Genomic DNA, 26,461 nt, shown 5'->3' on the forward strand with positions numbered 1-26,461 from the left:
CAGTTCACTGCACAACAGTGTGGTGGTTAACCCTTCTTCCAGTTAACACCATCAACCATACAATCCTATCCATACCCTAGAAAACTCTTTTACATAACCATACCAGCTATGCTCTACACCATATAAGACCTCAGTTACTAAAACAATAAATGCCAAAAGTCTCTGATTGAGTTTCCACTTCTGAAACCTGAATATAGAAATTAGTTCTTTTTTTACTTTTGATTATTCCAAGTCTGAAAAGGCAGATACAGGTGAAGAATTCCTAGTCAAACATTAGATACCATGAAAGTGGTCAGAAATGCATTTGCTAATGATGTCCATTAAGAGCACCGTATCTTAAAAAATAAAATGGAAGCCAAAACTCTTCAATATTACAGATCTTGCTTGACAGTGAAGCCATGCCATAATTCCTTCATTTCAACTGAAACTTCATCTTTTCAGCTAAACGGTAGGGAATGGAATTTTTCCTTCTTTGTAAGAGGCCAGGGTGTATTTTCTTTCCTTGTAATCTGGGTCTTAACCAGCAAAAAGATCTGAAGGGGAGAAACTAATGCTATTAACAGAACTAAGAATTAGTAGAGAGGAGAAGAGAGTCCAGAGGGAAACAGGAGGCTGGATGAAGCTTGAGAAGGGACAGGGCATACAACTTAAATGGGGACAGGCCAATAAGTGTAATGGCAGCTAACATCTGCAACTGTGTAAATTTCCACTGTTTTGGATCTAGTTATCTCACAGGGGAAACCTGTTTTGAACAGGGCTGTGGTTTACTAAGGATCCCTGATAGAAAACAAAATGGATTAATTGAGAGAGACATTCCAAAGAGGCAGTGTGGGGCACATGTTTGTGCAATGTAGTTTGCCCTGCAGTCTTCCTATAAATACATACAAAACTCACCCTTTATCAGTGCTAGAAAAATAGTGGTGCTTATGGCGATATGCAAGTTATTTTCAGAAAGTGACCCACTAAATATTTTGCACAAAATAACACACATAAACCAACATGAACTTGGCAGATATGGTAAATATTTCAGGAATATTGCTTTGCATTTAGAAGATACATAATTTAAACAAAGACAGCTAATCCGTTATTTGCAAGCACTCATCTAGAACCCCTTACAGCATGAGATTTCTATGCTTGGAGCTACAAACTGTGTCGATATGTTTTTTCATGCTTTTCCATATCTGGATAGACTCTCAGTTCACCAGCACATTTTGTAAGCACAGTACCTCATTGAGAAGACTTTCTAGAGTTGAGTATCCACATTCCAGCTGCCTTGAACTCTACAGTAGTGCTGAATACCTCATAAAGCATCTCAGTAGCTTAAACAATGTCTTTCCTAGAGCTCCTCTCTCTGATTTACAGTTCACCCCTTCAGGGTCATCTGATCAATAGAACAAGCAGACAAGTATTTTCAAAATGTTTGATAAGAACAATCACTCTTTACTTTAGAAAGCAAAAGAGATATTCAGATCTAAGTAAAACAACAAATACTCATACTGCTAGCCTTCATTTTCGCACCAGCTGTGATATTCATGAGATTCCTATCTGTGTCACTGCAACTTTTCATGTCATTTCTGCTGAGCTGAACTCCTCTAACATGCCTTCTTTTGGAAATACTAGTATTTCTTCACTTCTGTGTCAAATATCCTTATGTCCTGTTCCCTTTGGAGTGGAGTCCTTTTGTATCTACTTCTCTGTGTATTTCTAAATATGTGTACCAAATTTTAATAACTTTAATAAATTTTCAGTATTTTCAATTCTCCCTTCTGGGGAATCCCTAGTACACCTTTACTCCCATGTACCTCTTCCCTAGCTTGTAAAAAAGTTGAGTCAAGCTGGATTTCACAGCTTCAGATGCAGTGTTTTCCTAAGACACTGTTCTGCAGCTGAGAGGCATTTGGACTAGTCATTTTCATTGTCCCCCACTGTATATTTTACAGGAATCCATGCAGCAGATGAGTGAATCTAGAGGCACTGAAGGATTCAATGCTATGTCAATTTAATATAACCAACAAATTCCTAAATTATACATAAATATGTAAAATCCCAAATTCTTACAAGAGAGTACTGTCATGTTACCACTTATATCTGGATGCTTTTTGTTTAAAATGTTCTAAATGCAGGCATAAGCGATTCTGAGCCAGGTCAAAATGTAGACTTTATTTGGTCTCTGGCCAAGGAAGAAGTTTCCTGGGTTATCTGAACAAATCTGTTCTGCCGGCTTTTTAGTTACTACCAGAGTAAAAAGAGCAATAACAAAAACCTCTCCCATTATAACAAAATTGTAAGCTACCTCAAGAAATAACATAGAAATCATCACCTATGAAAACAAAATTAAAAACAAAAGATCAAAAGAGGAAAATCAGATTAAGAAATTATGCATGTAAAATAAAGTGAGGTGTACTTCAGGAATGTTGAGTAATCACAACTCTATCTACAAATTTTAAGAATAAAAGCTTCTCACTGGAGGTTTTATGAAGATATGGCTGCTAAGCCTTACTTGTTTAAAGGTAGGCGTATGACTTCATACGTAGTATTTTTAAGATTAGGAGAAATTTCCTTCCTTCACTGGCTTAACTTCTTAACTTGTGATTCTATTGATGTAATAATTTCTTTCATTATTCAACTGAAACCCATAGGTTTCAAAGACCCACAAGTCTTAGAATGTCTTTAAAACTGAGAAAAAAGAGAACTAATTTTTTTTTCTGTATCATAAAATAGAGAAAAAAGATTCATTGCTCCTTTCTTCCCCCTGTTTCTGATCACTGTTTGTTAAAACCACACATAGATGTCCATTGTCAATCAGCTGCAGCAATAAAATAATTTATCCTGCCCTATCCCATTCTGAAGAATGAGGTGTGGCTTTCAAGACCAAATACAGCACATCTTACTTTCCAATTTTCTTTGAAATTAATAAACCCTTGGGACACAAACTACTCAAAATTAATTACAATCACAATAAGCACTGTAATTTACCTGCTCTATGTTATATTTTCTATTGCTGTAGAACTATGAAGGTGATATTGTTTAGATATTTTTTTGCATTCGATTTCACTTCTGTATTAGGTATTCTTCCTTGCTTGTCTGGCTCTGTTTTCAGGGATGCACATGTAGTTATACACACATATATCTGCTTTATTTTTCTAAACTGTATAGAATCATGTATGCATTTGTACATATGACATATAATCAGCTAAACAAAGCTGCCAAAACTTAACCTATTGACTTTTTCTCTGTGTGCATACGCTCATGCATGATTTCTAAACATATGGTAGTACATAATTTTGAAATTACATTAGCCACATAGATACCTTGGTAGACACTCATGCTCCCAGTGGAAAAAGCACTAGCAGGTGGGCTTTCACTTAAAATATTATTTTGTAATCTAGTCTTTTTCAGGTGAAGCCATAACACTAGATCTGCATTCAAAATGGTCACATTAGCTAGTGATCTAAATAATTTATCTTTTGATGGAGAGTCTTTGATACAACAACAAATACTACAGTGTTAACATAATAGGAATTAAATTGTCAATTGATAATGATGACCCTCAGAACTAAATCTGAAATAGAATTTAACCCACAGAAGTCAAAATGTCTGCAGTGAGAAGGGCAGAGGAGACTTGTCCAATTTCTGTATGCAATAAATATTGTATTGTATTTTCATACAAGGAATATTTTTTGTCTCAGTTATTAATTTTGTTTGATATTTTCTATGACAATTCACTGTGATGTGATCTGTAACTCACTTACATTACAACTTCCTTTGACATCATGCATACTAAGTCTGACCCTCGCTGAAGAATCTTGAATCGTTAGAATCTTAAGAGTTCATTCATGAGCCAGGTGTAGATAAACATAGAATCATAGAATGGTTTGGCTTAGAAGGGACCTCAAATATCATCTGTTTCCAGCTGGGCATGGGCAGGGACACCCTCCACTAGACCAGGTTGCCCAAAGCCTCGTCCAACCTGGCCTTGAACACTTCCAGGGAGGGGGCAGCCACAGCTTCTCTGGGCAACCTGTGCCAGTGCCTCACCACCCTCACACTAAAGAATTTCTTCCTAATATGTACCTTTATACATTTTTTTTATGATATGTAAAACATCTCTTAAAGTATAAAGTCATATAGTTACACATATTTCAGATGTGCAGACTTCAGAATGACAGAATAAAACTGCTTTTGAATAACAATATGAAAAAGTGTGTTGGGCCATTTCCACATTTACTAGCATTCTTGTATTCTTTCATCTTAAGGTGAGGAAGAACAATGTCCACAATGAAAATCACATTTGATGTATAATTTAACTGAAGAGAAATATTAATTTCTTTTTTTCTGAACATTTATGTGAAAGACGTTACCTTCCAGAGTAATTTTAAGGGGTTTCTTTTGTTAACAGCTTTCCAGCTCTAGCACAATAATAGTACAATTCAAATCAACTCAATAAATGCACACAGGACAAACTCATTAGAGGTTAAGCTAGCTAAAGAATACTGAGAAAGTTAGAAACAGATGTGATAAGCTGTCCACAAAAAAACCCTAACCAAACCTACTTAAGTTCATATAAAAGGATAAGTACATGATAGTAGGATTTTGTATGCATGTAGAATGTATTTTTCTGGTCTATAGCAACAGCAATAAGAAATCTTTGAGACTCCTCCAGTGGAGTAAGTATTCCTGTATTACAGGTGGGAAATTTTAGTGGGAAAAATATTTAGTGACTTTCCAAAAATACCAATATTGATTTGGAAACCTACAACTTAGGATTTTTCATTTTCAAGGTCTGAGATTTTTATACTCTACTGCAGAACTTTCTCTTGTTTAATAAATAGATACATTCTGTGCTCCCAACTTAGCTATAACTCACATTTGTTTCTGGAGGAACTTACAACTAAGATGGCATTTTAAAACTGTGCTGTATGTGCCCATATGTTGGAAATTGCATTTATTTGCTGTACGGAGACATCACACTGTTGAATGCCATCTTACTTCATATAAAATGATAGAAACAGCAAAGCAGCTGAAACCCAGCTCAACATTTGAAACATGAACACTATAGACCTTCAGTTTACTATTATACATACTGCTAAGATTCTATAAATGGCTTATAACAATTATTTTTTAATGAGTATACTAAATATCTGGCCAGTTCTGTGGTAACCCAAGAGATCAGAAAAGCTCTGAGGGACCCATTGCAGTCTCTTGTGTAAATAATACAAAGTTAATAAAGTAATTAATAAATATGTTTAAACATTCTGATTGTGTATTAGAGAAACTAAAACAGTTCCAAAGGAATCATTCCATACTCAGACAAGAAAATGTGCATTTTTTAATTTTCCATAAGGCATACATTTGCCTTAAAAAACAAAAACAAAGCTAGTAAATTACATTTTAGAACTCTATTTAAAGACACTCATGGAGAGACTTAGGCTGACAAAACTCAAGAAATTCAAATGTGGAAGTAGAAACATAAATGTAAGAGGAGCGTAATTCATGCCATTATACCTGTTTGAAACAATTTGTGTGAGTTAAGGATAGAGTGCCAGCATAAACTTTGAATTTATTGGCTTTTGTTGCTTTAAATCAGACCCTTCACATTATTTAAACATAGTTTTTGTATTTAATATTCAGAGCAATAGAAAACGTACATTTGGCTGCAGATAGATACATAATTCATGTTGGTAGGAAGCATACCTTATAACACTTAAGTGGTTTATTAAACTTGTTTCATCTGATATGGGATAAATTTTGTAATTGATGGCAAGTCATAGGCAGATCCTACATCTATCATATTTAAGATTACCTTATGTTATAGAAACTATTCTGCTTTGGACTCTCTGGGGCTTTTTTTTTTTTTTTCCATGGAGACAAAATATATGAAATATGTTAATGTTGTTTAAAAATGACGCAAACCTGAACTCCTACATGAAATTAGTTTAGTGGTCTCAGCTCAGTCTCTGGGAGACAGTTGAGTATATCAGGAAAACCATCACACACAATTTGGCACCAGCCAGTAGGACCAGCAGCCTCTGATCTAGAGGCCTGGCAATAAGCCTGGGGAGGCTTTTAGGGACAATGAACTCCTGAAGTCAGAAGGGAGGTCATACTGTGCAGGGAGTTTATTTCTGTACTCCTTGCTTCGTCTCAAGTTTATAGTTCATAGTAGAATTATTTGAAAATACCTCACCTATTTGATGACCATGGATAGGAAAAAGAAAGTGAAGATTGTCTCTCTCAGTGTATTCCACTCAGATCTACTGACACTAGAATTTTCTTTCAAGTCTTTTTGTTATCTGTATAGCTTTGCCAATATGGACTGTGAAGAGTCTTAGGGTGGAGCAGGCTACAACTAGATTGTGGTGTTACAAGCACTGTGACATCTAACATTTCTCTTGTTGTCTGCATCATAATAGATTGAAAAGCTAATACCCAGCAACAATTTGTATGACTCTCTGCTGCTGCTGTTGACTATTGATAACTATAGAGTGAAATTTTGGAATGCAAGTTCTAATGGTAACAAGCCATGTCTGAAATAAGTAGATGGGTCAGGGTGAGTGAAATATCATAAAGATTGTGACACAGTAGTGGTTCAAAAGCCTGTTTTTTAAAGAATGGATAAAGGTGGATTATCAAGTAGGGGAATACCATCTAGTATTTTTGCTTCAACTGCTGTTATTTGTTTGTTTCTTTGGTAGTCATGTTGCTCCAGCCTGGAATAATGATCATTTAAGAAAAGTTTTTCTCAAACTTCGGCAAAGCATGCTCATCACCAAGACAAGTGGAAGGCCTCTGCTAAGATCTCTCCATAGTTAATATATTATTAAAGTACTTTCTGAGATGAGATTATCCCATCATAGAATAATTGTAACCAGAGTAACCCAGAGGCACTCATTTACTGACCTGATACACTCTCTAGAGAATTGTACTGCTTACTGGGGGCGCGGATCAGGGATGTCACTGAGCATCATACAGTCCACTGACTATTATCTGCTGCTGTTGTTTCACATGGGCACCAGTGATACATCCAGGAGCGGTCTGAGGAATATCAAGAAGGATTACAGAGCCCCGGGAGCAGCAGGAAGGGACTCTGGAGCACAGGTAGTTTTTTCATCAATCCTCCTGGTCAATGGGAAGGGGTATGAAAGCGCCAGTCGAATCCAGTGAGTCAACAAATGATGACAGGTGCCACAGCCAGGGGTTTGGCTACTTAGGGCATGGGACTCGCTTCGAGAAACCTGGTCTACTGGGGGCTGATGGGGTCCATCTGTCAGAAAAGGGGAAGAGCATCTTTGGTCATAGGCTTGCCAAGCTGGTGAAGAGGGCTTTAAAATAAAGTTCCTGGGGAGATGAACCTCAATCCGTCCCACTCCTACCAGTTTGATGCCAGTGCTAGCAGTAGATGCCCAGAGCCAGGAGAAGGATCACAGGTCAGCAGGAGAGCACCTGAGGTGCAGCACAAAGGAATTCCAGCCACTCCAGCCAGTCAGTCAGCTTCATCGGGGGCCCAGCTTAAATGCCTCTATGCAAATGCCCATAGTATGGGAATGAACAAGAGGAGTTAGAAATGTGCACATGCCCAAAGGGCTATGATCTGCATCCGTGATGCATTGGCATCACGGAGGTGTGGCGGGATGGCTCCTATGACTGGAGTGTTGGGATGGAAGGATATAGGCTTTTTAGGATGGACAGGCAGGGGAGACCAGGAGGGGGTGTCGCCCTCTGTGTCAATGACCAGCTGGGGATGGATGAGCAGCAGCTGACCAAGAGCTTATGGTTCAGGATTAAAGGGAGCACAGGGACAGGTGATGTTATAGTGGGGGTCTGCTACAGGCCACCTGACCAGGGAGACTGAGTGGATGGGGCCCCCTATAGACAGATAGGAGCAGCCTCACATTCACAAGCCCCAGTCCTCATGGGGGAGCCCAACCACCTCCATATCTGTGGGAGGGACAACACAGCAGGGCATAAGCAATCCAGAAAGTTCCTGGAATGCATTGATGATAACTTCCTTCTTCAAGTGATAGAGGATCCAACAAGGAGAGGTGCAGTGCTGGACCTTGTTCTCACCAAGAAGGAGGGGCTGGTGGGGAATGTGAAGCTCAAGGGCAGCCTTGGCTGCAGTGACCACAAAATGATGGAGTTCAAGATCCTCAGGGCAGTCAGGAGGGCACACAGCAAGCTCACTGCCCAGGGCTCCAGGAGAGCAGACTTTGGCTTCTTCAGGGACCTGCTTAGTGGAGTACCATGGGACAAAGCCCTGGAGGGAAGAGGGGCCCAAGGAAGCTGGTTAGTAGTCAAGGATCACCTCCCCCAAGTTCAGGAGCAATGCATCCCATCAAAGAGGGAGTCAGGCAAAAACACCAAGAGGCCCCCATGGATGAACAGGGAGCTCCTGGGCAAAGTCAAACACAAGAAGGAAGCCTACAGAGGGTGGAAGCAAGGGCAGGTAGCCTGGGAGGAATACAGAGAAATTGTCGAAGCAGCCAGAGATCAGGTTAGGAACGCTAAAGCCCTGATAGAGTTAAATCTGGCTGGGGATGTCAAGGGCAACAAGAAAAGCTTCTATAAGTATATCAGTGATAAAAGGAAGACTAGGGAAAATGTGAGCCCTCTCCAGAAGGAAATGGGAGACCTGATTACCCAGGATATGGAGAAGGCTGAGGTAATCAATGAATTTTTTGTCTCCATCTTCACTCGCAAGTGCTTGAGCCACGTCGCCCAAGATGCAGAAGGCAAAGGCAGGGACTGGGAGAATGAAGAACCACCCACTGTAGGAGAAGTTTGAGACCATCTGAGGGACCTGAAGGTGCACAAGTGCATGGGACCTGATGAGATGCATCCACGGGTCCTGAGGCAACTGGGGGATGAAGTGGCTAAGCCACTATCCATCATATTGGAGAAGTCCTGGCAGTCCGGTGAAGTTCCCACTGACTGGAAAAGGGGAAACAGAACCCCCATTTTTAAAAAAGGAAGACCCAGGGAACTACGGCTGGTCAGTCTCACCTCTGTGCCTGGCCAGATCATGGAGCAGATCCTTCTGGAAACTTTGCTCAGGCATGTGGAAAATAAGGCAATGATTGGTGACAACCAACATGGCTTCACTAAGGGTAAATCATGCCTGACAAATTAGGTGGCCTTCTATGATGGGGTTACAGCCTTGGTGGATAAGGAAAGAGCAACAGATGTCATCTACTTGGACCTGTGCAAAGCATTTGACACTGTCTCGCTTGACATCCTTGTCCCTAAGCTGAAGAGACATGGATTTGATGGATGGACCACTTGATGGATATGGAATTGGCTGGATGGTCATACTCAAAAAATTGTCGTCAACAGCTCGATGTCCAAGTGGAGATCAGTGACGAGTGCCGTTCCTCAGGGGTCAGTACTGGGATTGGTGCTGTTTAACATCTTTGTTGGTGACATGGACAGTGGGATCGAGTGTACCCTCAGCAAGTTTGCCAGTGACACCAAGCTGTCTGGTGTGGTCAACACGCTGGAGGGAAGGGATGCCATCCAGAGGGACCTTGACAGGCTGGAGAGGTGGGTCCGTGTGAACCGCATGAAGTTCAACAAGGCACAAGCACAATCCCAAGCACAACTACAGGCTGGTTGGAGAATGGATTGAAAGCAGCCCTGAGATGAAGGACTTAGGGGTATTGGTGGAGAAGCTCAGCATGAGACGGCAGTGTGCGCTTGCAGCCCAGAAAGGCAATCATATCCTAGGATGCATCAAAAGCAGCATGACCAGCAGGTCAAGGGAGGTGATTCTCCCCCTCTGCTCTCATGAGACCCCCACCTGGAGTACTGCATCCAGCTCTGGGAGCCCCAGTACAAGAAAGACATGGAGCTGTTGGAGAGCATCCAGAGGAGGGCCACGAAGCTGATCAGAGGGCTGGAGCACCTCTCCTGTCGAGACAGGCTGAGAGAGTCAGGGTTGTTCAGCCTGGAGAAAAGAAAGCTCTAGGGAGACATAGCAGCCTTCCAGTACCTGAACGGGGCCTACCAGAAAGCTGGAGAGGGACTGTTTACAAGGGCATGGAGTGATAGGACAAGGGGTAATAGGTCTAAACTAAAAGAGGGTAGATTTAGATTAGATATTAGTTCAAATTCTTTACTGTGAGGGTGGTGAGGCAGTGGAATAGGTTGCCCAGAGAATTTGTAGATGCCCCATCCCTGGAAGTGTAACCTCTGTTAAATAGGTTAATTTTTTTTTTAATTAATATGATAATAAGAATATTCTCACAATTTTGAGACATTTTAGAATGTCCTGCAGTTTTGTGTAATACTGACTTTGTCAAAGCAGCAAAATAAGATTGTAGCCACTTTTCTCTTAACAGTCCATTAAAAACATCTTCAAAAGGAGCTTGGCATTCTAAGTTTCTTAGGAAGAAGTCAGGCTGAAAGCCTCTGGAAACGCTTCTTTTTACACTGTATCAAATCAAGACAATATGGGATGGGAGGGAGAAGGGGGTTGACCATTAAATAAACGCATGGCACATTTGCATTGTGCCATTCAGATGGTGCAATTCAGTGTTTGAGTAAGGAGATTACTTGGGACAAAGCTCTTGAATGAGGAACCTGGTTGGCCTTGAGACATTACTGGCAAGTGGAAAGAGGCTTGTGTCAGTCCATTGGAAGATTCCATTTGAAGTAAAAAAGTAAAGTTACAGTCCTACAGTCCTCCGTAATGAAGTTAGAGTCCTCAGAAAATGTGTCCAGCTGTGATGTTGCTCCTTCAGGGCACCAAAAGTAAAGGGAAAATTTCAGTCTTTTATATAGATGAAAAGTGTCAGATTTGTTATCCTCCCAAAGAGGACAATCTTTTTTGGCTCTAAAATAAGAACAGATATAAAGATTAAGATAATCTTCATTTCTTTTGAGGAGGTAGCATAAATATTTTGCAAATAAAATACTTTTAGAATTTTTTTTTTATGATTGTAACAGCAGTTCACACAGATGATTCTTTTCCACTGGGATGCAGAAAACAAGCTTTTTTCGTACTGTGTCTTGCTGTTGATCCAAGACATCTCCAAAGTTAGTGTTAGAGAAACAGACACAAATCATCTAATGCACAGCAAATTTCCACTGGCACCATCTTTCATACTGATGTGTCTTGGACTTAGTTTAATGACAGTAGGATCAGTTTGATGTTATTGGCTGTTGGCCCTAATCTAAGAGGTGGTGAAAGATAATCTTCTCTCCTCTTATTTTGACCACAAAATGCTCAGCAAACCCCAGACTCCCACTGGCCTCCACAGAAATGCAGAAATTCAGGATGCTTAACACTGTCCAGGATTGGGCCCAGATGGATATGACCATTCATCAGTTAATTTTACTGCTTTTCAGCAGCTGTGAAATATACACCATATATGCCTTTTTTGAACAGCTGGAAAATTATGTTGTAACAAAAATTCCATCATTCAGCTTTCCATGGAATGCATTTTGCTCTGAGAGCTGAGACAATCTAAACAGCGGCTAGATACACCCTCACCATAGTCATAAATGTCACAGTACTTGGGGCAGTAGATATTGGTTTAGGTCAAAGTAATTTTTTAGTGACATTTGTTTTACTTTCTATGTAACATGGGATTTTTATTGTATTTTCTGTATAAAATACAGAAAACCAGAAATGTTAGGGTGTTTAACATCCTTTTTGTAGTGTAATTAGGCATTCTATGCACTCTTACTTTTCTCAGTTGGACTATAAATCCTGAGGGTTTTTCCCTTGTGAGCCAGATTCTGCTATCTTTACTAATCTCGACGGGCCATTACATCAGCCTGCAAAGTAATCTCATTTGGACAAATTCCTGTCTCAAATACTCCCGCATATGTTGAAAGCAATCCTAGAATTACAATTACACCAAAAGCAGAGTTTGGACCCAGTGGTTTGAAAGAGCAAGGCGGGCAGTATTTGCCCTCAAACCCTTTATTTTCTTCTTGCATTCAGAACCACAGCTCTGTGTGTGTTAACGTGTCCTGTAGAATGGAATGAACAGAAAAAAATTGTGATGAGAAATGTTTACAACTGCCATTATTAGAAAAGCTGTCGCCCTTCATTTCCCACTCAAGTCAATGGAAGCTGAATGTGTTGCGAGGGAAGGTGGCACTAGGTCTCCACCAAGTTATTTTCCAATGCATTACAAAGTGCACATGGAAAAGGATTACAGCTAAATTAAGGGCATCGACTACCACATAAATTAGAGTTGAAGAAGATCATGTCCAATTTGTGTTTACAATCTTAACAATGGTCCGGGAACTGATTTTGAAGACCTCAAACTCTGTCAAATTTGAGGAATAGAAATCCCTTTTTAAAGATCGATCATAACACCTATCTAAGTTGCTTGTAATATTGGAATTATTTTTTATGGTAATGAAATTATCTGCCAAGAATCATAGAGTGATAGTTACTTGCAACAAGTCCAGCTGTAGACAACTCCAAGAAGTGATTTTTCAGCCTTTTCTTTTCAATGCCTCTGTCTTTGCTATCTCAGATTGTAGGTGCATAAAAATGTAACCTCAAGCACTAAGAAAGCGTTAGTTATAGCTGTAGCTATCTATATTTAGCTATTTCTAATGCCAATGGATTTGGCATTTAGCATAGTTATCTAGCAAAACTCACCAGAATTCAACAGGCCATACCTTCTGATCTTCTAAGGGACCAATTTGGTTGAAGATAATGGAAGTTTTGAATGAAGAAGAGATTCAGTAGCTAGGACCTGAAATGTGCAGTAGGTGATTTTTGAAATAACATTTCAAATTAACATTTTATGAATTTTAACATTTTTACATTGTAGTGTATTTCACTTCCTTGTAAGTGATTTTAATTTTCATGAAAATTAAAAGATTGACTGCATGACAGGCTGTCTTCTACATAACCACAAAACTATTACAGGATAAGAGGCAGGTAGAGAATGCTCCATATTGCAACAGAAACATGTTTAAGCTCTATCAGAAGGCACTGACATAGCAATACAAGCACAATACATTCTTAATGCTTACTTAATGTCAAGATCCTACAGAAACTCATGCATATGTTGAATTTTTCATGCATGAACAGTAACTTTGAAGACAATGACCTGTCCGTATTCACAAATACAGCACAGAGCTAAGCACTGAAGGATGATTTCATCTTTGTCAAAGTGTGAATATTTTTTGTATTTTATCAGAAAAATGGACAGGTTTCATTGCAAGATTTTCCACATAAAATACAGTGTTAAGTGTAAGCAACTGCATTTATGTGTTGTAACCAATATTCATAGAATCATAGAATGGTTTGGGTTGGAAGGTACCTTAAACATCATCTAGTTCCAACCCCTCTGCCATGGGCAGGGAAACCCTCCACTAGACCAGGTTGCCCAAAGCCCCATCCAACCTGGCCTTGATATTGTTCATAAGCATATGCTTGCTTTATCACCTAAATTGGTGACAGCCAACATGGCTTCACTGAGGGCAAATTGTGCCTGACAAATTAGGTGGCCTTCTATGATGGGGTTACAGCATTGGCAGATAAGGGAAAGGCAGCTGACGTCATCTACCTGGACTTGTGCAAGGCATTTAACACTGTCCCACTTGACATCCTTGTGTGTAAATTGGAGAGACATGGATTCAATGGATGGACCACTCAGTGGATAAGGAATCGGCTGGATGGTCGCACTGAAAGAGTCGTGGTCAATGGCTCAATGTCCAAGTGGAGAAAGGTGACGAGTGCCGTTCCTCAGGGTTCGGTACTGGGACCGGCATTGTTCAACATCTTTGTCGGCAACATGGACAGTGGGATCGAGTGCACCCTCAACGAGTTTGCCAATGACACCAAGCTGTGTGGTGTGGTCGACACGCCAGAGGGAAGGGATGCCATCCAGCGGGACCTTGACATGGGCCCATGCGAACCGCATGAAGTTCAACAAGGCCAAGTGCAAGGTCCTGCACGTGGGTCGGCACAATCCCAAGCACAGCTACAGGCTGGGCGAGGAATGGATTGAGAGCAGCCCTGAGTAGAAGGACTCAGAGGTGTTGATTGACAAGAAGCTCAACATGAGCCGGCAGTATGCGCTTGCAGCCCAGAAAGCCAACCGTGTCCTGGGCTGCATCCAAAGAAGTGTGACCAGTAGGTCGAGGGAGGTGATCCTGCCCCTCTGCTCCGCTCTGGTGAGACCCCACCTGGAATACTGCATCCAGCTCTGGGAGCCCCAGTACAAGAAAGACATGGAGCTGTTGGAGAGCATCCAGAGGAGGGCCATGAAGCTGATCAGAGGGCTGGAGCACCTCTCCTGTGAGGACAGGCTGGGAGAGTTGGGATTGTTCAACCTGGAGAGGAGAAGGCTCCAGGGAGATCTAGTTGCGGCCTTCCAGTACCTGAAGGGGCCTACAGGAAAGATGGGGAAGGACTGTTTATCAGGGAGTGTAGTGACAGGACAAGGGGTAATGGGTTTAAGCTGAAGGAGAGTCGATTTAGATTAGATGTTAGGAAGAAATTCTTTAGTGTGAGGGTGGCGAGGCACTGGCACAGGTTGTCCAGAGAAGCTGTGGCTGCCCCCTCCCTGGAAGTGTTCAAGGCCAGGTTGGATGGGGCTTTGGGCAACGTGGTCTAGTGTAAGGTGTCCCTGCCCATGGCAGGGAGGTTGGAACTAGATAATATTTAAGGTCCTTTCCAACCCAAACCATTTTATGGTTCTATGATTCTATGAATCTAAATATTAAAATAGTATGGGACAAATTCTGAAGTTTTTTTCAAAGGTCAATTTTTCACTGAATAAATACTGAATAAGAACTTTGAACTATGACCACATTACTAATTCTGTTTGTATACTTCTAACACGTGTACTACTAAAATTTTAGATTTACCTGAAAATGCTTGGCGGAACAGAACTGTTACTGTCACAGATTCTTACTTTTATACAGAGGTCTTTGTGAATGAAGCCTTAAGACTTTTCTGGCTCTTAAAACATTAAAATATCATGTTTATTCTGCCTCTTTTTCATAAAAGCAGAACTCCGCAAGGATCCCTGGCAGAGATTTCTTCCAGCCACTGTATGACAAGGAGCAAGACTCCATATCCTTATAGACAGCAAAGGAAGGAGGAATTTTGAGTTTCTGACTCCTCTGAGGTTGGTAAGAGGTGAGGGATATTAAAATTCAGTTTGCTGCACTATTGCCACACTGTCTTCAGTGTCTTTGAACCACTCTGTTATAAGACCATTGGAGCTATGCGGCCACCAGCATGTAAAAGCCCTCTGTATTTTGAAAAGTACTAGCACAAAACTTGCACTCCTGTGTTTCACTGGAGATGCTTTTTGTACCTTTCTTCTAATTAGCATATTTCAGTTCCCAAAGGCATCAAGCTGATTTTCTTGGAAACTTATTTTAAAGGTTTTGTTTTTCCTGTATGCACCAAAAGTTCTCTGACTTTCATGGCATCACAGCCAAACTTTGGGTGAAATATTTCATTATAGTAAGCAAGTCAGCTGGTAAACATGGAAATAGATAGCTGCAGATTGTATCAAAATAATTAAACAAGAAGGAAAGCATTGAAGATCAATTAAAAAAAAAGTATAGCCTTCAAGAGTAAGTAGTTTCATAAAAGAAATTTATATTTGTTTCTTATTTTCTGTTTTAAATGCACTTAGTAAAAAATGAGCTCTACAGAGAAATATACCTGAAAGCTCCATGTGCAAATAGAGAAATAAAGGTAGCTGCTTTTTTAAATAAGAGGGAAACAAAACAAGTGACCATCTATTTTTTCACTTTCTCTTTGATAATTTAATTGACAACAATATTATGGCTAGCTGAATATATGTATTAATTGCTACATTTTTTGAATGCAAAAATGCAAAATATGCAGCCTGTTTTTTTTTTTCAGAATGTAGCATGCTCTTTATGTTAGTATAGAATCATTGCAGCATATCATATCTACTCTGAAATATTTGTTTATAAATTCTGCTTAATTTTTTCTGTAACAAGGAATGCAGATGCAAAACCACATTGAGATCTCTTTCTTCAGCTGATGGCTTTTAAGAGCATCCATCAAGTTATTTTTGTGAATCTGCCACTTGTACAGGATTGCTGATGGTCTTTATTTGTCTAATCATTGCATGTACTATATCCTTTATGTAGGAAGCCATTTTGAATATCATTTCTTAAAAGCAACTTCCCCAGCTGGACACATAATTATTACCTCTAGTTCCAAACCTTCAGTCACAAGGGGATGTCAAACAAGTAGGAGTGTTACCTGTTTATGCATTTGCCTTGGTATATGTACAAACTAGGTAAATATTTTATAATCTGCCTTTAAAACTGGACTAAAACCCAACTGAAGTATTTATAATCAATCTGACCGTAAGAACAGTAGTCTCACAAAAATATTACATGAGCCATGAAGTAACAAATAAAAGAAAGTGCATCCTTCTTCTGCATAGACTACACCCCTTTCCAGCAGCACACCATCCCCTTTACGGAGGTGAGAGTGGCAGCACACCTGTGAAAGATGATGCTCCAAGGCTGGCTCAGACGCACTGCAAAGGTAGTGGGTGCTCACAAAGGGTGGCCTGCTGGCAGAGAGAGTTTTATACCAAGAGCTATCCAAAGCTCTTGCCTCCAGACGTCTCAACCACATCAGCGCAGCGTGTACATGGACTCAGGGAGAGGCAGACGTTCACATTTCCCTCTGCATTCTGTCAGGACAAAAATATGATAAAACAATATCAATTCATATAAACCATAACATTTGGTGATGAGAAAAGCCTGCTTATAGTACTTTCTAACACATGTGGAAACACTTGCTGAGCAGGCTGAAGATGGAGTGTCTTGTCGTAGTTGGAGACATAGCTGGAGACCATGACTCTGTGGTGCAGAATCTCTAGTAGCCAGGCCGTATCGTATTATTGTGTGTCACAAACCTATACAGGCTGCTGCAGCCTGCAGTGCAACCCACATTTTGTCCCACAACAGTGCAGATTTTTAGTAGCAAGCCAGTGTTGCTGAAAAGTACGGTTAACTTCCACATTTTTCAAGAGATATTTGTGGGCTTAACCAGATACAGTAATGGAGTGCAGCCAGTGCAGTCGAGTTCAATTCCACTGAAAGTCCTGCCTGCCTATTCCCAATTCCCTGTTCACTCTCCTTGTCTGCCAAACCCTGGCACGTGTGTGGACTAACACTCAGGTGCACATGAGATCCTTAAGGAGTGTCCAGGTAAGTAATTCTTTGCCTCATACATGAGTTTAGTGCAACAGCTCCACTGCACTAGAAATAACAATAGAAAGCTCCTGACACACAGAACTGCAAGATCTGCAGGATGTAGTGTATTTTAATTGGCAGTTGAACCAGGCTTCTAACGGCAAATTGTGCTGCCAGTTACTCTGTACTCTTATTCAGAGTACAATTCAGCACAGACAGTTGCTAAAGGAGGCTTCAGGCAGCAGTTGCAGGCAGCATTGAGGGAAGAAGAAGGAGACTTTTCTCAGTTGACTGATACCCCTTCCTGCTTTCTGAGAGCAGCTAGCCCCTTAAGGGGCTGAATCAGATAGCCATAATTGCTATATCAAGGCAAAGAAACTCCTTAGACAGAACGAACATATTGGTGTTTTCTCCAGCCAACTTCACCTCTCCATCTTGAAAAGGAGTGCTTGGCCTGTGATACATCCAAAGCCTATGTGGAGCTCCCCTCTCCTGCTCCTGTAGTCAGGGCTCCTCAGAGTTTAATTTCCGGTGGCCGTGGTTCCCAAAACTTCCCTCAAAATGCAGTCAGATTGCCATGTGAAATTAAAGAATTGTAAATGGAGGCAAAAAAGTTCAACAGAGCCTGAGGGGGACAGTACAGCTGTTGCCAGTGGATCAGAGGATTGTGGTGTGACTCAGGTAGGAATTCCAACTGAATCCATCCTCCTGCTCAAAGCAGTGAAGTGTGGGAACCTCCTGCATTACAGAGGGCCCATGTCAGGAATTCACATTGTATTTCATTCGCACTTATGGCATGGTTGTGAAGAGAATTTGCCTTCCTTTTGTTTCAACAACATATCAGTAGAAATAAGCCAAACAGGCATTTTAAAAAATCAATTTCCAGCCTACAGCCAACAAATCACATTTATATTTCTTCCTAGGAAATCTGAACTATATTAATTATAATTCTCATTATAATTACTTTAAGATTTTGAGGAGTAATGAAAAAATATTTTGAACCGTTACATATGTTTTATTAGAATTGTGACAGAGTCAGACAACAGTGGCTGTACAACATCACATTTTGCTGGCCTACTTTTTAAAAAATTTACGAATGTGCCTAAAACCAGTTTTCTAGTCTGGGAATTTTTTATATTCACAGAAAACAGGCAGAAGTGACCTTACAAAATGCAGGACAGTAGAGGGCTGTGCCCAAAATCTCTATGGAAATCATATACAATTTGATAGAAGTATATAAACAAGTGAATGGTGGGAAGAAAATAAATGTGCATTTTCCCATTAAGTAATTGACAACAATGGTGGGAAATAAAAAATGTTTAAAGTTGGCAAATTCAAAATAAAATAAGATTTATTTATTTGACAAATAATTAGGGTGTGGGACTCATTGTCACACAAAGTTGGTAAAAGTAAGAACTTGGCTAAGACTTGAAAGGGACTGCTGATTTATAGAAATAAAGACAATGCAGAGGTTGTCATAGGTAAGGTTGACCGAAGAAAGGACTGACTAGAACACCCTTCGCAGTCTTTAACTCTTTTCTACTTTCTGTAATATCGTGCTGGAAACAGTACATTGGATCAGTTCCAGCATGGATCAGTTCTAATTTTATCTTTGTCTTTAAGAACAATTTAATAACTGACTTTAAATTAGTAACTGCAAAATTATATCAAATGGATGAGGGAAACATCAGTTCATATAGCATGATAATGGTAAAATTGACTGTTACATGAGGTCATAGAGCCAAATGCTGTGGTGAACTTTATTAAAATCTAAGTAAATTTATGACCAATAAAAACCTTTACAATGTTGCCTTCTAACCATAGGGCAATCAAATTTAATGCATAACTGGACTTGTTGCCTTACAAGTTCTGTATTTCACAACTGAATTTGTATCCAGTGGGAGTTGCAGACTATCATCTCTTTTGTGTATGAATGGGCTTTGTTCTGTGTTCTTGCTGTTCTACTTGCTGTTACAGATGATACAGATGATACAGAACCTGAGGAACCAGCCACCTGCTGCTGGATGTCCTATCTTGTGTTCTTATAAAATGGAGGGCTCCAAGAAGGGAGAACATTAGATGGCACAGCCCAGTCAAATTAACCTAAGGTACGGTACTTCCTGCCCCCTTTTAAGGGGAGGAAATTATGCATTTGTCTCAAATTGTATACATTTCTGATTTTTACTATAAAAGAGAAATGCATTTCATTGGATAAAATAATCTTATTTTCCTACTGTTGTCTCTCTCCATTAAAAAAATATTCCTTCCTAATTTTGACCATCACTGGAATCCAGAGAGATCAGAGCGGAATTCTTGCATGGTTTAAGGGTTACCCAGTATTTTGGTTATTAGATGATCGCTTCAATTTCCAAAAGGGGATATGCGTGCACTGTGTGAGAATGGACTGATTTTGAAGATACACTTTAATTCTGAGGAAGGCTGGCCAAATAATAGCTACTTTTTACTAGCGTCCTCTTAATGCTTTTTACCTTAACTAGGTTACCATGCATTCTCTTGCACATTAGATCAGTGTTAACAAGAATTCTCTATTACGTACCATTGCCTTCCTTCCCACAGTGAAGTCCTTTTACCATCAGTCCAATCAGTACCAGCATTGTTGTGATTTGTAAAATTTGATGTAATGAAATTTATCTTGTACTCTGTTACATTTTAAACTTTTAATAAACATTCTTTTATATACCATATGTATCAATTATGCTATCAAGAATATGTAATTGCAGAGAAGTACCTGAACTGTAGTCTTCTCCTGACTATAAAATCCTGTGAGTGTGTAATACTTGATGACAACCTAAAGCATGGCCAAACAGCAGGTAAACTAGTTGACACCAGGTCAGTCACAGAAGCACAGAATCACAGACTGGCTGAGGTCTTCTGGTTTTCTAGAGGCCATCTTGTCCAACCACTCTGCCAAAGCAAGGCCACCTAGTGCTGATTAGAGCTGTAAATTATTATAACCAGTACAGTTTGCACCAAAAGTCTCTTCATTAGGGATAAGAGCTAAGAATCACAAAGTGGTTGAGGCTGGCAGGGACTTCCGGAGGTCATCTAGTCTAGATGACCCTGCAGGTTCACCTACAGCCACTTGCCCAGCACCGTGTCCAGACAGATTTTGAGTATCTCCAAGGATGGAGACTCCACAGCCTCTCTGGGCGACCTGTGCCAGTGCTCAGTCACCCTCACAGTGAAAAGTGTTTCCTGATGTTCCGAGGGAACCTCCTGTGTTGCAGTTTGTGCCCATTGCCTCTGGTCCTGTCACTGGGCACCACTGGAAAGAGCCTGGCTCCGTCCTCTTTGCACCCTCCCTTCAGGTATTTACGTACATTGATGAGATCTCCCCCCACCCCGCCGCGATCCTTCTCTAGGTTGAACAGCCCAAGTTCTCTCAGCCTTTCTTCATAGGAGAGATGCTCCAGACCCATCACAATCTTAGTGGCCCTTCACTGGACCCTCTCCAGCATATCTGTCTTTTCCTGTGGAGCCCAGAACTGGACACAGCACTGCAGGTATGACCTCCCCAGTGCTGAGTAGAGGGGAAGGATCACCTCCCTCAACCTGCTGGCAACACTCCTCCTAATGCAGCTCAGGGTACCATTTGCTGCCTTTGCCACAAGGGCACATTGCTTGCTCATGTTCAAGCTGGTGTCCCCCAGGAGCCCCAGGTCCTTTCCTGAAAAGCTGGTTTCCAGCTGGGCAGTCCTCCGCATATCACAGAATCACAGAATGGTAGGGGTTGGAAGGTACCTCTGGAGATCATCTAGTCCACCCCCACTGCTAAAACAGGATGACCTAGAGCAGGTTACACAGGATCACATCCAGGTGGGTTTTGAGTATCTCCAGAGAAGGAGACTCCACAACCTCTCTGAGCAGCCTATTCCAGTGCTCAGTCACCCTCAAAGTGAGGAAGTTTTTCCTCATGTTGAGATGGAACTTCCTGTGTTCCAGTTTGTGCCCATTGCCCCTCGTCCTGTCGCTGGGCATCACTGAAAAGAGTCTGGCCCCATCCTCTTGATACCCGCCCTTTATAGGATATTTATAAGTATTGATGAGATCCCCTCTCAGTCTTCTATTCTCCAGGCTAAACAGATCCAGCTCTCTCAGCGTTTCCTCATATGAGAGATGCTCCAGTCTCCTAATCATCCTTGTAGCCCTCCAGTGGACTCTCTCCAGGAGTTCCCTGTTTCTGTTGAACTGAGGAGCCCAGAACTGGACACACAACTCCAGATGTGGCCTCACCAGGGCAGAGTAGAGGGGGAAGAGAACCTCCCTTGACCTGCTGGCCATCCTCTTCTTAATGCACCCCAGTATACCATTGGCCTTCTTGGCCACGAGGGCACATTGCTGGCTCATGGAGAGCTTGTTGTCCACCAGGACTCCCAGATCCTCCTCTGCAGTGCTGCTTCCCAGCAGGTCAGACCCTAACCTAGACTGGTGCCTGGGGTTATTTCTCCCTAGGTGCAGGACCGTTCACCTGCCCTTGTTGAATTTCATATATTTCCTCTCCACCTAACTCTCTAGCCTGTCCAGGTCTCACTGAATAGCAGCACAGCCTTCTGGTGTATTGGCCACTCCTCCCAGTTCTGTATCATCAGCAAACTGGCTGAGGGTACACTCTGTCCCCTCGTCCAGGTCATGGATGAATATGTTGAACAAGACTGGACTCAGCACTGACCCTTGGGGCACACCTCTAGCTACAGGCCTCCAACTAGACTCTGCGCTTCTTATCACAACCCTGTGGGCTCTGCCATTCAGCCAGTTCTCCACCCACCTCCCTGTCCACTCATCTGACCCACACTTCCTAAGCTTACCTATGAGGATGTTATGGAAGACAGTGTCAAAAGCCCTACTGAAGTTGGGGTAGACAACATCCACTGCTCTCCCCTCATCCACCCAGCCAGTAATGCCATCACAGAAGGCTATCAGATTGGTCAGGTATGATTTCCCTCGATGAATCCATGTTGACTACTCCCAATAACCACCTTCTCCTCCACATGCTTATTGATGACCCTCAGAATGAGCTGTTCCATCATCTTTCCAGGGATGGAGATGACGCTGGCTGGCCTGTAGTTTCCTGGGTCCTCCTTCTTGCCCTTTTTGAAGACCAGAGTGACTTGGCTTTCCTCCAGTCCTCAGGCACCAATCCTGTTCTCCACGACCTTTCACAGATGATGGAGAGTGGCATAGAAATAACATCTGCCAGCTCCCTGAGCACTCATGGGTGCATCCCATCAGGGCCCATGGATTTGTGGGTGTTGAGTTTGCTTAAATGTTCTCTAACCTGATCCTCCTCAACTAAGATAAAGTCTTTCTTTCTCCAGACTTCCATTCTTACCTCCAGGGTCTGGGATTCCTGAGGGCCGGCCTTAGCAGTAAAGACTGAAGCAAAGAAGGCATTCAGTAATTCCACCTTCTCTGTATCCTCCATCACCAGGGCACCCACCTCAGTCAGCAGCAGCCCCACGTTTTCCCTAGTATTCCTTTTGCTGCTAATGTATTTGAAAAAGCCCTTCTTGTTGTCCTTGATATCCCTTGTGGGATTTAATTAGTAAGTGGGCCTTAGCCTTCCTTGTTGCATCCCTGCATACTCTGACAATGTTCCTATATTCCTCCCAAGTGGCCAGTCCCTTTTTCCACATTCTGTAAACTTCCTTCCTCCCTTTGAGTTTTTCCAGAAACTCCTTGGTCATCTGTGCAGGTCTCCTGCCTCCTTTGCTTGATTTCTTACTCGTAGGGGTGTACCAATCTTGAGTTTGGAAGAAATGATGCTTGAATATTGAACAATTCTCTTGGACCTTAGCATGACATAAATGGTATGCAATAAGGGGTGGATAATGTCCTGGTTTCAGCTGAGACAGAGTTAATTTTCTTCATGGTAGCTAGTATGGGGCTGTGTTTTGGATGTGCTGGAAACAGTGTCGACAATATAAAGATGTTTTTGCTGTATAGAGATGTTTTTGTTGTGCTGACACAGAGCGAAGGCCTTTTCTGCTTCTCACACCGTCCTGCCAGCAAGTAGGCTGGGGGTGCACAAGGAGTTGGGAAGGGACACAGACAGGACAGCTGACCCAAACTGACCAAAGGGATATTCCATGCCATATGACGTCATGCTCAGAATATAAAGGGGCTTGGGAAAGAGGAAGCGGGGGCAGCTGTGAGAAACCGAACTGAAAGAACTTTTGTCTCAAAGATCGCTTTGCTCAAGCGGGAAACCCCTTCAGCTACTGAGTGCGATAAGGGTGATTGCCGGGTCGTAAGGACGATTGCCGGGTCGTCGAGACTTTCAACCTTCAAAAAACGCCTTGCTGGATCACGGGTCACAGAGTCAGATAATAGTCGTGTGAAGAATGGGGCTGGAACTGTGTGTACGCATGTGCAGGAACGTGGAAGCCGTGTCATACGTGCCATCGTGAAGACCACCACCAGTATAAAAGGGGACTGCCAAGATGAGGATGGCGCACCTTCACCCACCGCCACAGAGCAAGAGATTTGGACCCTCCCGAGACGGACCTCCGAGACGCTGTGGACCCACGCCGTGCCTTCATCCACAGGACACTGTGGACCCACGTCTTCATCCGCCGTCGCAGAACGAGAGATTTGGACCCCTTTGGACTCGTGGCGGTGACTATTCTTGCGATTCTATCGCGGAGTCTTGCTTGGTTTTCTGCCTTTCTTTTCTGCCCTGTCCTATCACTCTTATCGGTTACCTTCACCTTTTCTTTTATAGTCTTTCCATAATAAAAAACCTGTTTCTGGTATACGGCATTTGACCTCGTTTGTGTCTTAATCTCGCTCTTGGGATCGTATCGAAACCTCCCCGATATCGGATCAGGACAGCAGCAGCGTTCAGCGTAATGTCATTTGTCTTCCCAAGTAACTGTTATGTTAAAGTCTTACGTTAAAGTTACCGTTAAAGTCTTACTTTCCTGGAGATGGCTGAACACCTGCCTGCCCATGGGAAGTGGTGAATGAATTCCTTGTCTTGCTTTGCTTGTATGTGCAGCTTTTGCTTTACCTATTACACTGTCTTTATCCTAACTCACAAGTTTTCTCACTTTCACTCTTCTGATTCTCTCCCCCATCTCACTGCAGGGGGAGTGAGCAAGTGGCTGTGTGGTGCTTAGCTGCCAGCTGGGGTAAAAGCACGACACCCCCCTACCTTCTAGAGACCTAACCCATGGGATTCTCCAAAGCAGGTCTTTGAAGAGGGCAAAGTTAGCTCTCCTAAAGTCCAGGGCTATAATCCTACTTACTACTTTGCTCCTTCCACACAGGATCCTGAACTCCACCATTTCATGGTCACTGCAGCCAAGGCTGCCCCCAACCTTAACATCCCCAACAAATCCTTCTTTGTTTGTTAGTACAAGGTCCAGCAGCACACCTCTCCTCGTTGGCTCCTCCACCACCTATATATGTATGGACCCCAACATGTATTGCAGTCATCCTCGATTACAAATCCTTTCTGGTAATTTTAAAGAAACTGCTTCTTTTCTACTGCAAGGGACCACTACAGCAGAACAAAGCTCTTTTGCAATACATCATTACTCCTTAACTTCTCTGACATCCCTATACATAAGGCAGGAGAATGACCTTCAAAATCATTCTCCTGCCCTTTTGGAGAGGGAGGTGTCGATCTCTCCTCCCTGTTTTTGAGTAACAGGATGCGTGGGAATGGCTCAAAGCTGCACCAGGGGAGCTTCAGATTGAACATTGGGAACCATTTCTTAACCAAGAAGGTGGTCAAACACTGGAACAGGCTCCATAGGAGTTAGTTGATGCTCCAATCCTATCAGCATTTAAGAGGCATTTGGACAATGCCCTCAATAATAGGTTTTAACTTTTGGTGAGCCCTAGAATGGTCAGGCAGTCAGGCTAGGTGATCATTGTAAGTCCCTTCCAAATGTTCTGTTCTGTTCTGTTCTATTCTATCCCCCATAGCTCTATGACTTCATTATGTTTTGCAGTGACAACAACAGTTTAAAAAAATTGTTCTTCTACATGCTAACAAGTGTACATTCCAGGTAAAAGACATTCCTGAAGCCAAGTTCTACTAGGGTGACACCTGTCTTTGGATCCTGGTTACATTCCATGCTGAGAACGGCTTGATAATGGAAATGGAAATTCCTCTGAAGGTAGAAAAGAATCTGGAATGAGTAGCGAAAATGTGGGATGACTGAAGGCTGCATAAATTCATTAGAATGTGCTATGATATGGCAATTAAAAGGAATGTAGTTTCTCAGACTATTCAAGCAAAAGTTGGTGATTATTTTACAGTATTCATGGAAGTATACCACTGGAATCAGCATTTTCCACCAAAAGTATTTTTTCTTTTGCATGAAGATCTATTTATGTATTTGCTGAATTATTTCATAAATTATATTTTCCTCGCAGAAATACTCACATGGACAGCTGCAAGCTGAGAAGAAAGAACAATGATGTATGCCAAAAATCTTTTAAAAATGTAAGCTGTAAACACTTTACTATGTTTGCTTGGACCATGAAATGAAAACAGATTGGTCAAATAGTAACTAAGAGCAACATTTGCAGCTGCTAGAGGTAACAGGAGTAGAGGAGGTTTGAACACTAATAATTCTTAACTTGAAGTGTATTCGAAAGAGAATATAATCTGTATCAAGGAAATCTTGGAGTTTTCTTATTTAACCATGAAGGATGGTGTACAGTTTCACATTTTCTTCTCTGAATTTGGATGCCATAAGTTTAACTGTTTTCTCTCTCAGTTCAAAATATTACAGAGCTTGAGATTATTGTACAGAATTTTGTTTCCTCCATCATGTTTTGACCATGACCTGATAGGGATGCAGTAGACTTCAGTAACAGCACCTCTCATCAGCACCATATCATAATAGTAAAAAATTGTTGAAGTTTTAAATGTAATGTATTGTCATGGAAGTAAAATAACACTATTGAAGGCAAAGATAACATCCCACAGGAATCTGTGCATGCCATATGCAATATAGCTCCCAGAACAATTTTCCATGTATCTGTCTGACATGTTTTCTACTTGTGAAACATGTATCACTGAAAAGGACATAATAAAAATGTGTTAGTCTATGTGATTTCTAAGCAACAATTCCTAATATTGTATATACAGTGCTACCAATATAGTAAGTTCTCCTGCCTTTGATGTCTGTATTTGGAATTTATCTCAGAACAAAGCATTTTAAGAACTCTATCCACATAATCTGTTGCTTATTTACTATGTAGAAAGCTGTATTAAATAATTTTCCTCTCCCAATGGATAACTCTGCGTGGC

General features: G+C 41.5%; 1 long non-coding RNA gene across 1 annotated transcript in view; it reads right to left on the reverse strand.

Moving 5' to 3' along the window:
* Positions 1–12,635: 12,635 nt before the first annotated feature.
* The window catches only part of LOC142599593 (uncharacterized), a 45,311-nt gene continuing 31,485 nt past the window's right edge, over positions 12,636–26,461 (reverse strand). The window contains exons 2-3 of the long non-coding RNA XR_012833173.1: positions 16,472–16,667; positions 12,636–12,716 (exon numbers count right to left, since the gene is read on the reverse strand). This is a non-coding gene — a long non-coding RNA (uncharacterized LOC142599593). The remainder of the gene's footprint in view (positions 12,717–16,471; positions 16,668–26,461) is intronic.

This window comes from Balearica regulorum, chromosome Z (genome assembly GCF_011004875.1).
Source record: "Balearica regulorum gibbericeps isolate bBalReg1 chromosome Z, bBalReg1.pri, whole genome shotgun sequence".
NCBI lineage: Eukaryota > Metazoa > Chordata > Aves > Gruiformes > Gruidae > Balearica > Balearica regulorum.